Source organism: Pinus tabuliformis, chromosome Q, assembly GCF_031772625.1.
Source record: "Pinus tabuliformis cultivar Carrire ecotype Pingquan chromosome Q, CPIR1, whole genome shotgun sequence".
Taxonomy (NCBI): Eukaryota; Viridiplantae; Streptophyta; class Pinopsida; order Pinales; family Pinaceae; genus Pinus; species Pinus tabuliformis.
In genome coordinates, this window is record NC_142296.1 from 696,503,195 (window position 1) to 696,518,470 (window position 15,276).

Below are 15,276 nucleotides of genomic sequence, written 5' to 3' on the forward strand. Positions count from 1 at the left end.
ATTGTTGTTTGCTGTTTTCGATCACATATGTCTTTTTGTTGCAGTTTTTATAGTCTTATTATCACATATCTGAAGCATAAGAAGCCACAAATTGTTGTTAGGGCCACGTGTCACTAGTGACAAGTGGAATTTTTTGGTATAGCTTCAAAGAAATTTCATAATAACAAGCTAAAATCTCCTCTCAACCTTTAAGAAATCAAGTGAAGATAACCCATCTTTGGAGTGTAATCACCAAATGGGAAGTGGGCCCATACCAATTCATCCTCCATGTATGTTAAGTGAATGTATGGTGAGTAGAGCACACTGATGTAACCCATCCAAGCCTTAGTGTACCCCTCATCAATTTCTAGTTGATCTTTTAACATGAACCGCAGGGCCCAAATATTTTTTCTTTCTTAATATGCCACTGAATTTAAGCTAAAATACCCAATTCTCTATAAATGTTCCACCATAACTTGAGGGAGGTTGTAAGAATTCCCATAGATTAACCAACGTTCAACTCCAACAATTACCTTCTGACCATTTCCAATTCTCCAAGAGAGCCCTTCTTCAATCAATGGAAAGGAAGCGAGCACTACCTTCCAAATAACAAACATATTGTTGCCCCCTTTTTTCAAGTTCCTAATCCATTATTCAATTGAATCGGGAGCAATATATTTCAAATATACCACCATAGTCCACTGTCTCTTTGTAGAAAGGAGCCACCACCCAAATTTAGCCATTAGAGACTTGGAAAAAATTGGAAGGTCATTCAATCCCCAACCCCCCCATGCCTTTGAAATTGTAATTTTCTCCCATTTTACCCAAGGCATGATGATGTGCTCCCGAGATCTTGCTCAAAAAAATCGCAAACATAATTTGGATACCTTATCCAATATTCCTTTGGGAATCCAAGGTAGAGGCATCTAGTATACTAGGATGGCTTCTAGCACAAAGTTTATTAGTACTAGTCTTCCTAATCACGATAGCCATTGTACACTCTAGATTTTCAATCCCAATTTAGCAGAGTTAGTACCAATACTCTTTCTGATAAGAATTTGGTTTCACATGGAAACCTAGATACTTTATACCTTCATCTAGGTGAATAACATTGAAAGGAAAAGCACCTTGTTCATTAAGAACGCTTGCCCTCTCTAGGAAGTGTATCAAGATAGTGTATTTATAGGAATTTATTTTCATATATGGTGATTTAATGAATAAGAATAGAGGTTGAAGGAGAAAAAAAATCTCTCTTCATGGCCCATCATAGAGAAGAATGATGTCATGTACAAATATAATATGTGTTAATTTCAAAATTTTAGCCACCTCTATCCCCCCAAACACTCCTCTTCATTTTGCATCAACCAATATCCTGCTAGGTCGTTATGCAAATAGTAGGAATAAGAGAGGTAAGAGGGAACAACCCTGCCTGAGAACCCTTTTAAAAAGGGACACATAACCATTAATTAACACCAAAAGGAAGACCAAGGTAAGGAAAATAATAATCCTAGTGATAAAAGGCACTTGACACCCTAAATGGGTTAGAAGAAGACAATGATACAACCAACTTACCCAATCATAGGTTTTAGAGAGATCAATATTCAAAACAACTCCTTTCAATTTCCTAATTTTAAGGTTATGTAATCGTTCTAGCACTACCTTGATAACCTCATGTATTTGACAACCTTCTATATACCCAAATTAAATTATTCCGTAGAAATTTCTTTGGAGAGAATAGGTTTTAGTCGTCAAGAAATAACCTTAACAATTATCTTTTATATTCACTGGCACAAAGAGATTGGTATAAAGTCATTAAAATTGAGTGGATTGTCCATATTTGAAATTAATATTATGAAGGTGGTGTTAAAGAGGCCAATACATGTCCAACAGATCTAGACTCCTCCACAACTATTAAAATATCACTTCCAAGGGTCTCATAGATCCCTAGTAAGAATTTGATGGTTCACCCATCTAGACCTAGGATTTTATTCTTTTAGAATCTATGAAGCATCTATTGTAACTCTAAATTGGTCACTTCTTCCATAAGACTAAAATTTTCCTCCTCATGTACGAATATTGGAAAAATGTGTGCCAATCTAACCACCTTCACAATAGATGCCCTCCCCCGCAAGGCTTGAAGAGAGTCCTAAAATTATTTTTTCCTAATCGAGCTAAGTCATAACGCCCTTCTCTTTAGCTTCTAGGTATTCTCCCCTTCCTCCAACATATGTCATTTTCTAGCTTCTATGACATAATTTGTTTTTTTGTCCTCATTTACAAAACCACCATATTCTATTCTTCCTATAACCTTCAACTCTTCTTCCACATTCTTCAAGTTTTTCTCATCCCAAGACCTCTTTATAGTTTCCCACTAAGTGGTCACTTTCTTGACTATGGACAGATTGTTTGCAAATTGGATTGTTCAGGATATTTTCACCTCATGCTTGTACTTAATCGACGTCAATAAGACAATAGCAAAACATTCCTCATCCTTCAATCAAGTTGAATTGAACTTAAAATGGCTTGGTGTATTTTCCCCCATTCTTGTTATTTCTAGGAAAAATGGACGATGGACCAATTATCCCAGAATTCCCACCCATTGACACATCAATGGTAGTGTTTCCACCAAATGTTTTGAGAGAAGGACCCATTCCAACCTTTTTCCACTTTGGCCTCCCCCATCCTTTTATTCCATTAGTTAAGGCTCACCTTAAGCACCTACACATTAATGAGTTTACATTCCATAAGAAAGTGTTCAAATAAATTAGTGAGAGGACTTGACCTTACATGAAGTCCCCATACTTCTACAGTTCCCAATGAGAAATTTAAATATCCTCCGAGAATAAGGTTCTCTAATTTCAACAATTATTTCTGAATCAAAGTTTCCTAAAATGATACCCTCTCAATGCATGGACCATAGACGTTAAGCACCCTCAATTTTGCTCATAATGCCAGCAAGAGGAAATCCACCCCAATAATAAAGTCGAAATCCCATTGGTTTAAGGGTTTTATGCTTCTACGATTCCACCCTACAACAAGTCCCCGTGACTCTCCTCTAACATATTAATAGGAAAAAACTCATCCTTTAAATAAATATTCTAACACTTTACCAACAATGTTCCCTTCTCCCAAAGATTCTTGGAGCATGATAATTTCAGGATGATGCCAATCAACTAAGCTCCTAAGGGCCATTTTTTTTAAAGGTTTGTTACAGGTCATTATGTCACATTCACTCAAATGGTCTACAAATTGGATCAATCAACATCCTTGGCACCTTGCAATCATCCCTTTGCAAAGACTTAAGCATTATCTCTCCAAAAAGACCAAGTTTTATGGGTTAATTAGCTCAAAACCCTAATTTTTGGACCCATCACACTTTCACTTCTAGAAACTTGTACTGTTACATGTTGCATAATTGAGCAACTACACTGATCATCGCATGTTGCCTTCACTGCAGGTGCAATGGTTCTAGAATTTTAGTAAAAATTAAAAATAATTTCGAATCTTCTCTTTCTAGAGGCTTTTAAAGTGGTTTTAACCATTTACTATTGATTAATATCTCGAATCCCTATCCTCGAGGTATTATCTCTTATCCCTAGAGCTTATCCTCCTTCATATGTGGATCTAAGTCCTAGATTGGTAAAACCCAAACTAATCTACTTGCCCTATAATTTCACTTCCTCTCATAGAGTTTGGGTTGGCTTTTGGAGACTCTTAGTGATGCCTTGATGGTGCTACTTTTTACCTAAGGATTCATTACCATGATCCTTGAGTTGTGAGTGAAGGCTTGCTTTGTGGCTAAGAAAGGACAAGTTAGGTGGGATACATCTACATGGTCAAGATTTGTAAAAGGTTTGTAATCTTTGTTTCCGTATACTTATGTATATTTTATGGATATCTATTTCAATGCCTTCTTAACTCATTGATTGGAGATATTAGTCTATGCTATTTTTATCTTGTAGTTATCGTGCTTGTTATAATTGTTTTGTAGGTTCCATTTATATCATTTGCAGTTGGATTTGGAGCTTACAAGTCAATAGAAGAGGAGGACTTGCGTTGAAATCGAGGTAGGTCTTTCCTCCATGTTATATTTTCTCTAAGGAAAGTACAAGACTTTTTGATTCTGTCATTTCTAGATTAAGCCACTAGATCTAGGGAGTTCACTTCTATTTGCATAAGAGAATTTTCCATCAAACAATGTTGGTGAGGCCCCTGCGGTTAAAGGATAACACAATCATGAGGGAACTCCTCCTAAGGCCTTTGTTTCTCTAATTTCCAGATCAATGGAGATTTTGTGTCAGAGTAGCCATATATATATGAGCTCTTACTTGAGCTTTTGCAAGATGATATTTCATACCTAGACCCTTTCCCTCCAAAAGATTTGGATTGTGTCTTAGGCCCCCACAATAATCGTATTAGTTGCTTGAGAGGCTCTAGGATATAAAAGGTATTAAGTAGAAGACAGGGAAAATTTTAAGGATGGAAACTTATCTTAAAATTTAGAAACTTTGGTGAATCTTAATAGTCCTCAATGTGCAAACTATACAATGTTTAGTGATATATTTGTACAAATATTCAAATTTCTAATGATCTTATATATAGTGTCTATAAAATTTTGGTGATTTTTAATGTAAAAAAAAATTATACTATAAAATTTGGGCGAATAAGACTTAGAAAAAAAGGAAATTGGTGAATCGTTTTTTTTGGAAAAATCCTAAAAAATTAGCCCACTTGCAATATTAGCCCCTTAAATTTTCCATAGTATAAGAATCATACGAACCACTTGACAACCCCTTTTGAAGAGAAAAAATTATTGACTTGGTGTGTAAGGTATTAGGTGGACATAATAAATTAGTAAAAGGAACAAGAGGGATCGAGGTGTGGTGTGGAGAAGAGGCATCACACGTAGAGGAAACATCCCATCCTTTACCCATTTAAGTAAAAGAAATGATTAAATTTTTCACAGAAAAAGTGGAAGGAGGTATACTTGACACTGGAGCCTCCCTCTACTCTGGGGCCAAGAGGCCGTTGTTTGTCAGAGCCTAATAATCACCTCTTCATGTATCTATTTGAAATTCTTATGGTGACAAAATTAATGACTGTGTGTTGGAAATTACCTTCTCCTTACTTCCTTGTGCCAATTTTCCGGGTCCTGTATTGTCTCCAATTTCCTCCTCACGAGGTAAGCTCCTCTTCTTAGAAGAAGCGAGAGTCCAATTCCCTTTTTTTGCATGAAAAAGGTGGAAACATTTCTGTTGACACTCCGATTAACACCCTCCAAAATTTTTCCTACGCCTAAATTTTGGAGCCTACTTAGGATCTAATGATCTGTCATTCCATAGTTGCTTCATGTTCGATTAATTTTATGCTAAGTGTTTAAGTATTATTCTTAGTTTCTAAGTGTCGAAGTTAGTTGCTCACATATGCTCCGTTTGTAAAAGGTTCATGAGCGCACTCTTTTTTGAATATATTGAACAGGGCTAAAAAAGTCCATCAAGATAGTGCTTGTGCAATGCGCAACTTGTGTTGATAGTCAGTGCACACTTTCATTGACAGTCTCTCACTTTTGGTTGTGATTGTACTTATATTTTGGTAAGTTTTACCAACTGTTGTTTTTGTGCACCTTCACTTTCACAAGTGTTGATTTCATGTTTATGATTGTAAATTTTTCTTTATTGCACTTTAATAAGTGTTGTTTTCATGTTATCTTCATTCTCTCATGTGCCTCTTTCAATGTCATTCACATTTTCAAGTGTCATTTGCATTGTTCTCTTACTGTCGCAAGTGTCATCTTTTGGCATGGGAAGTGTTTCCCATTGTAAAAGCATAATTATGGTTCCTTTCAAGGGGAAAATTTGGTGTGAATGGGTCCTATTTATCATATAGACATATATTATATCCACTCCCAAAGTTTCATGCAACGTCTCATTAGTGTCATCACTATTGTCACAAAGTGTCTCTTAAGTGTCGCACCTAGTCGAAGGGAGTCAATTGTACATTCTTAAAGAGAAGTTTTGATGCATTCTCCTACACTAATTTGTTCTATTCATAATAAATACATGCATTAGACATATTCCCCAAGTCTTGAACACTCTATTACAAGTGTCGTCACTGTTGTCGCAATGTGTATCCTAAGTGTCACACTTGGACGAGAGTATTGTTTCACTATTGCATTAAGGGGATCATGTTGTTTTTGAGTGATGAGTGTTATATGTTGTGTCATCAATTATTTTGAGTGTGTGTGATAATTCATAAGTTAAATCCTAGTTTCTCTTCTATCTCACTAATCCCACACTTAGTAAAATCCTGAAAAGTTTTCTACCCGACCAACTTGACCCAACTTAGCCTGCCTGAACTGTGCATTTCACAATAGAAAGGATCAATCTCCCCCGTTTTCCTCCTGGAACTACGCTATGTGTAGTTCCTGCCTTTAAGGATTGTGCATTGGGTAGTATCAATGCTCAACCCTATCCCCTTAACCTTCACAACTCCACAGTTCATCTTTCTATTTAGTCTAATTCTACGAATTTCATAGTGGAAAGTATTAAGCTATCTCCCTTGTCTCCTTGAAATTTACAACTATGGAATCCATTGGCCTCTCTCTCTTTTGTACTACTCATTTGGTAACCTCAAAGATCAATATTACCTCAATGAGCTCCTCAACTGAACAATCATCTTGTCTAGGCCTCCATAACTACACATTAAGTCGTCTCAAGCTCTTGTCCATCACTCTTGGCCCCTAGAATTGTGCACTATGAAATCCTTGAGTCTTCCTCTTGGTCCAGAGCCCGGTCCTAAATCAATTAGTCACTTTCATGAAGCAAGCTAGACTAGGATATTTTTAGTTTGATGTTGGATTTTTAGGAGTGGATTCCACTTGCAGGTACTACATGTTGACATGACAGGATGATGCTTGGAGAGGAAGAGAAGGAGATCATATGAGAAGACACTTGTGAAGTTGTAACCATGAAGTCATTGAGTAAGAAGATGAAGGGACACTAGCTTATCACACAAGATCAAAGATCTATATGACATGAAGACTCCATATCAATCAACCCCTTGGAGGATGACAATGAAGCACATCAAAGATCCATAATGAAGATGCAAAGAAAGCAATAAAAGGAGAAACTTGGAAATGGCACCTCATAATGAAGTTCCATGTCATCATTTTCAAGAGTCATCTCAAGAGTCACATGTGTCATAGTATCTTGTGACATCATTTGTGGAATTTAATTGTGTAATTTCCCAAAATGAGAAAATGTAAATATGTGGAATAGCATGGGCACCATATGGAATATGAAGAGTCACTATTGATTTCTAAAGTCATAAAGAATCTCAAAGGACATGTAAGAATTTGAAAAGTCATTATAGAATCTCAAGAGTCATGATGGAGGTCAAGATTCGAATGGGAGGTGGAGAGTCAACTCATTTGTTATAAATATACCCTCATAACTCAAGTAAATGGAATTTTGGGACTAGAACTTCCCACCTTGCCTTCTCTTGCATTGGCATATGAAAGAAGATCTTTCTTTGGAGGAGAAAGTGGTGACTTAATGTTCCACTATTTGGTCTAGTGTGGCACCACTATACTTGTATATCTTGGCACTTCCACTTAATATATGAAGCTCAATGAGACGACACACTTTCATGCATGTATCGTGAATATAGTAAGATTATTCTTTATATGTTTGCGGTATATCTTTTGTTCACATGTACTAAAGAAATCAAACTATATTGGTGGATTTGGTACTTATCTTGTTGAAGGTGCATTGTATCTGGTTTTATGGTCCTAGTTATCGTGATAAATACTTTGTAGGTTAACTAACGATCCTCTAATGCTCTTATGTGTGTCTTTTAGAATAATACTATTAATTTTCTTATAGAAGCTCACTCTCTTTCTCCTTGCTATGAAAGTACCTTATATACGTCGCAATTGTATGACTCACAATGTGAACTTACATGCTTGTGTCAAGAAATGTTGTATTACCTCTTATGCTAATAATGGAATCCAAGGAAAATCCCTAAGGACAATGGCCACTGGTTGTATTTCAAGTTGAGGCTCCTACTCCAAAAAATGTGAGTTCTAATTGGGAATTCACATCGGGGATACCCCCTTGGTTGATGGTTTTCCAACACCATCAATAGTTGGCACTAGAATGAGGGCCAAATGACAAGTTGTGCCCATTAAATATGTTTCGAATCTCTTATCTTAAATGTCTCTTTCCCAAATCATAATCCCAAAATATTTTTCTAACCTATCTCTTGGTAAATGTTTCATCTTTGGGGAACATTTTTATGACTTTTCTCAATTTATGTTTGACGGTGAGGGTGATACATTCATAACCAAACATATATCCAATTTTAAAGGTTTTTGTAAGTCTCATGAAATTGATGATGAATATGTTGTTTGTATATTATACACCCTCACTCTTCAAGGTCACGCTAATAAATGGTGGCATACCTTGCTAATCGCTTCTATTAATTCATTTGATCAATTCCTCAATGATATTCATCAAGCCTTTGACATGTATGATTATCAATATGTATTTGATATGATTGATCTTCTCAGAATGAAATATGGTGAATCTATAAAGGATTTTCTTAATTAGTTTCTTCACCTTTGCTATGAGTTTCCTACAGAAGATTTTAATTACAATTTTATCAGTGAAAAGTTTCAGAGTTTGATTCTTCTCTCCTTAAAATCATTTGCATCTGAACCCTTTGATGATTCCCCTCTTCCAAATTATGTTGATCATGAGACGCATCGAATTTGTGAGGAGGAACTTGTTATTCCTTTTGTTCCTTGTCCTCCTCATTTTCTAGTACTAATTTGGGTGCCTCCTAGTGATGATGTTAAAGTTTGGAAATCTGAAAATCAAGTTGTTGATCCACTTATTCAACCTCCACCCTTTTCCCATGGTATAGATCATATTGACAAGATATTGGATTCTTTCAACAATGGCGTGGATCCTAAAGTGAAAGTTTATCCCTTGGATTTTCAAGATCATATTAGTGCATATAAGTCCAGTTTTGAATCTGATATAAATGAAAACTTGATTACCTCAAGGGATACCTTTCAACCTTTACTATCAATGTCTAGTGATTCCTTGTTTCATGATCCGCTTGATCAACCTACTTCAAATATTAAGGATGTTCAACCTCTTGTTTCAAGCAATGATCATATACAAGGTATATTCATTTCTTAGGTAGAGGAGAAAAGTGATGAAGATATGTTTCATCTTTCTTCCCTCATTTAGGATGACAACCTTTCATTTTTGGCTGATCACCGATCTTTCAAACCTGATAACTTGTCAAAAGATTCCATATCCTTCATTCAAGTTGATACTTTAGACAACCATCACCCTGGAATCCCTATTTCAATTAAAACATGTGGTGATGGATATCCAAGTACATCGAAAAATATCATTCATTTTATTGAGGACTTGGATTTGTATGGTATTGATTAAGAATCTGCTTCTCGTAGTTTACAATATGCATTTATGCAATGAGATTCTCTTTAAATTTGGAATGATTCTAAAATTTATTTGAGACATGCATCTTCATATTTCAAATTTGAAGAAACAAATTATCAAGATTTTGAATCTTTGATTTACCTTGTTGAGGAAAGTCAAGATCAATATGAATTTTACATTGGTATGCCTATCTTCGATCTTTATGATGATGAAAATAATATCATGGGGTATAACATGCATGCTGATCCATTTTTCTCACAAGCTCAATGATTTTAGTTACAACTGGCGTTTCTCCTCCTGAACCTTTTCATCTTCCCTCACATCTAGCACACTATTCAGAGTACCCAAATGTGTTCGATGGGTTTGTTAGACTAGCAACTTACCTTAATTATTTGGATCCTTTTCCTACTAGTTTTGATGATAATCAGGTACAGGATGGCCTGGTCTTACAATCAGAGGATGAAAAGCTTGAATCTATTATTCATGATGTTTTCAATTTTAAATCTTTCATATGTTAGGATGAATATGTCACAACTCGAAAATGGTCAGGGGAGTTTTTTGATTGATGTATCCTAATTCTTTATCCATCAAGAACCTGATATGTTTAATCTTAAGTCTAATCACACTAAAGGAATTAATAGTTCTTTTATTGATATATCTGATGATAGTGGTGCATATTTTCTTGTTGATTTTTCTATGCCACCCAAATTCAATGATCCACCATCAGAAAGTTCAGAGACCAGTCAAGAAGCCAAGGAACTTTATCCCCTGCTGATGGTAATGTTAGGATTTTATAATCCTGTTGAAATCTTCAAACTAAGTTGAATCCATACTTTTAACCATAAATATTTCCTTAATAGTTTTCCACTGGTTGGGAGTTAATTCTTAAAGGAATTTCGATATTTTCAAATCTTCACGATCTTAAAGATAACATTTCTGATCATATGAAATATTCTTGTTTGGGTAATTATTCATCATGAGAATCCCTTGCATCTCACTCAGGGTTGGAGAGCACATATTTTTCCAATCTATACAGTTTCAAAGCTTGTCATTCTTATTACCAAGATGGTGGTCATTTCAGGTTGAAGGATTTATCTTTGTCAAACACTTCCAAGATTTATCACCTTCTTATCCCTTTTGTGTATGTCATGATATTAATCATGTTTTTGGAAAAATATCTATTCTTGAATAATAGAAAATGCTTGAGTCATTCAATGAATCAAATCCCTTGCATTGATATGAATACCCAATTTGATTTTACCCTGGTTTCCAATCTTTCTCCATCCTGTTATCCTAATTGGTTTCCTAAGTTTGTGATGTCAATGATTGTTTTAAATGCCTTAAGATTTCATATTTTTGTCATAGTGTCTAGTCAGATACAAAGAAATCCAATGGAGAATCGAGGATATTATAGTCAACAATCTTGTCATAGTTGTTTTACATTAATTGATTTTGTTGAATCTAGTGATCTTCATGGTTTATCATTTCATGATTCATATGATTTTCAGATAGCTGAGGCACTTAAGCATGAGCTGATGGTTACTTCAGGTTCTCACTATCTTGAAAAGGTTTATGAACAAGATAAAATCAAATTAGCCTCAAAATGGTTATAACAATCTTACCTGGAAAGCTCCATTGCAAATAATAAGTTTCGATCTTTCTTGATGTCTGCAAACACGAATGAATGTAATTTTATGAGTAGCATTAAAGGTTTGTATGATCATCATATCAAGCAACAAGGTAAAACTCAAAAATGGTTGAAGCTAGTTAGTATGGCACATCTTTCTGTTGATAAGAAATACCTTCAATTCATTGTGCAAGATTTTGAAATTATTTTCTTTAGTCTTGCATGATTCTTTCCATTGGTTTTAATTTCTTGTATCTTTGTGATTGCAAGTAGGGAGAAGTTACGCTAGCTACACTGGAAATTCCATTACACTTAGCCATGAACTTCTAGCCCATTAGGTTAGTAGTAGTTTTAGGTGAATTTAGTCCCCTAGTTGCATCACATGACAATTGCATTTTAATTTTCACTAGCCCTTACATTTGGTTTGTTTGCTTTATTTGTTTTTCATGTTTCTTTACATTCAAGGTTTACTTTTGCTTTGTTCTACTTTTGTCTTCTTGTTATGACTTGTTTTTTCTTTATTGCTTTTTTTTAATAAGACTCTGCATGAAAATAATCTCTCTTGGCTCAAAAGACAATGTGGAAAAACTTGAAAAGAGAAATTGTGATGATGAGAAATGCTTGGCTTATTTATCATCCTCTTCTTTATCTTGGGGTTACACATATTTAAAGTAAATGATGACTGAATCGAAAATACGATCTATTTGAATGGAAGGCCTTTGGTCAAACCATAAAGCCCGTATATATTATAGGATCTTAATTTCTTGACTTGGTGTTGTAATTAAATGGTGTTATTCTTGTCGATCCATTCGAGTGGAAGAAGGGAAAGGGGAAAATCAATAGCAAGCAAACCAATACCACAAGTATATGTAACCTTCTATGAGGGAACAACCTATTTTTTTCTCAATAAGTCAAGATCCCTCTTCTACTCCAATGAAATAAGTAAGTGCCTAAGCACAATCCTATAAACAAATGAATAAAGGTCTAAAGAAGAGAAAGGCTTCATGCTGAGAGAAGTGAAGCAAGAAAATTCGTCAGGTTACTGTTCAAGCTTGCTGGAAATGAAGCAATTCTTGTTTTCTCGTATTCACTCTACTGAGGTACGTCTAGGCCTGCTAGAACTAGAGCAACGTCAAAGATGAAAACTAAGACTCTGTTTATATTAAACTCACAATTTTATATTGCCCTTCTCCTAAATCAAAATAATTGTGATTTGTCAAGCTTTGTGAATGTGTAAAGCCGAGAAAAGAATAGAGGAGACTATATCCATAACCAAGTCAAATGGGGGAGAAAAGGTAGTCCATGCGATGAATCAATACTTCCTGAAAGACTGAGAACTTGAATTTAAGGATAAAACCTAAACAGAGAAGCTAGAATTTTGCCAGTGTTTTGCTAAGTGTTGACGCTGCAATCAACACCCTTCAAAATTTTTACTACATGTGAATTTTGGAGCCTACTAAATATCTAACGATCTGTTATTCCATATTTTATTCATGATAGATTAATGTTATTCTAAGTGTTTAAGTCTTCTTCTTGGTTTCTAATTATCGAAGTCACTTGCTCACACATGTTCAGTCCATAACAAGTTCATGATCACACTTTTTTACACAACCTTGAACAAGCATATCATATTTCTTCAAGAAAATTCTTGTGTAATGTTCAACTTATGTTGACAATGAGTGCACACTTTCATTGATAGTCTCTCAATTTTGGTTGTGATTGTAGTTCTATTTTGGTAAGTTTTTCTAACTGTCACTTTTGCGAACCTTCTCTTTTGCAAGTTTCATTTTCATGTTTATAATTGTTTATTTTTATTGATTTCAGTTTAATAAGTTTCATTTTCATGTTATCTTCATTCTAACATGTGTCGCTTTCAATGTTGTTCGCAATTGCAAGTGTCGTTTGGACTTTTCTCTTACTGTCGCAAGTGTCATATTTTAGCATAGGAAGTGCTTCCCATTTTAAAATAAAAGTTATGGTTCATTTCAAGGGGAATTGTTTTTGTCAATGGGTCCTACTTATCAAATAGTCATATATTAGATCCACTCCCAAAGTTTCATGCACCATTGTACTAGTGTATTCACTATCATCATAAAGTGCATTTTAAGTGTCGCACCTAGTCGAAGCGAGTCAATTGTACATTCTTAAAGGGAAGTTCTGATGAATTCTCCTACACTACCATGTCATATTAATCATTAATACATGAATTATACATATTCCCAAAGTCTTGAGCAATGTAGTACAAGTTTCATCACTATCATTGCAAAGTGTACCCTAAGTGTCGCTCTTGGAGGAGAGTATTGTTTCACCGTCTCATTAAGGGAATTGTGTTTTTTATGAGTGTTGAGTGCTGTATGTTATGTAATTGATTATTATGAGTGTGTGTAATGATTCATAAGTTCAATCCTGGTCTCAATTCTACCTCACTGATCCCACACTTCATTAAAACCTAAAACAAATTCTACCCGAACAACTTGATTCAACTTAGCCTCCTTAAATTGCACATTGCATAAAAACAAGGCTCAAGATCCCCCTTTTTCCTCATGGAACTATGAAATTCATATTTCATACCTCTAAGTACTATGCATTTCACAACCTCAATTCTCAACCCTGGCCCTTTGACCTTCACAACTACGCAGTTCACCTTCCCAATCCGTCTACTTCTATGCATTGCATAGTGGCAAGCCTCAAGTTGTCTCCCCGTCTCCTTGAACTGCACAATCCTTTTGCCTCTCTCTCTCTCCTATAATGTGCATTTGGAAACCTCAAGGCTCAAGACTTCCTCACTGAGCTCCTCAAATGCATAGTCATCTTTCCTAGGCCTCCAAAACTACGCATTGCACAGTCTGAAGTCCTAATCCATCACTCTTTCCCCTGGAACTGTGCACTGTGCAATCCCTAAGTCTTCCTCTTGGTCCAGTGCCCAATCCCAACTCAATCATCCATTTTCATGAAGCAAGATAGACTTGGAAATTTATAGACTGATGTTGTATTATTAGGAGTTGATTCCACTTGCAGGCACTACATCTTGACATGATAGGATGATGCTCAGATAGGAAGAGAAGGAGATCATACAAGAAGACAGTTGTGAAGCGGGAACCATGAAATCATCGAGAAAGAAGACAAAGGGACACTAGCTTACCATAGAAGATCAAAGATCTAGTTCACATGAAGACTCCATATCAATCAACCCCTTAGAAGGTGATGATGAAACACATGCAAGATCCATCATGAAGATGCAAAGAAAGAAACAAAAGGAGCAACTTGGAAATGCTGCATCATCATGAAGTTCCATGTCATCATTGTCAAGAGTCATCTCAAGAGTCACATGTGCCATAGTATCTTGCCACATCATTTGTGGAATGTTATTGTGTAATTTTCCAAAATGAGAAAATGTAAATATGTGGAAGACCAAGAGTCCCACATGGAATATGAAGACTCACTATTGAGTTCTAAAGTCATATAGAATCTCAAAGGTCATGTAAGAATTAAAAAAATCATTGTAGAAGATCAAGAGCCACGAGGGAGGTAAAGAGTCACATGGAAGGTGGAGAGTCACCTTATTTGTTATAAATACACCCTTATAACTCAAGTAAATTGACTTTTGGGACTGAAACTTCCCACCTTGGCTTCTCCAGCATTGGCATAGTAAAGAAGATATTTCTTTGGAGGAGGGTGACTTAATGTTCCACTATTTCAGCTAGTGTGGAGACATTGTACTTGTATATCTTGGCACATCCACTTAATATATGAAGCTCAATGAGACAAGACATTTTCATGCATGTATCATGAATATAATAAGACTATTCTTTATATGTTTATGATATATGTTTTGTTCACATGTACTAAGGAAATGGAACTATTTTGGTGGATTTGGTACTCATCTTCTTTAAGTTGTGTTGTATCTGGTTTTATAATCATGGTTGTCTTGTGAACTACTTAGTAGGTTAACTAATGATCCTCTTATTCTCTTGTGTATCTCTTTTATAATAGTGTTATTACTTTTATTCTAGACGCTTACTCTCTTTCTCATTTCCATGAAAGTATCTTATATACATCACAATTTTATGCCTCACAATGTCAGCTTACATGCTTTTTTCAAAGAATGTTGTATAACCTATTATGTTAATAATGGAAGCTAAGGAAAATCCCTAAGGACAATGTCAAACGACTGTATTTTTGGTTGGGTCTCCTACT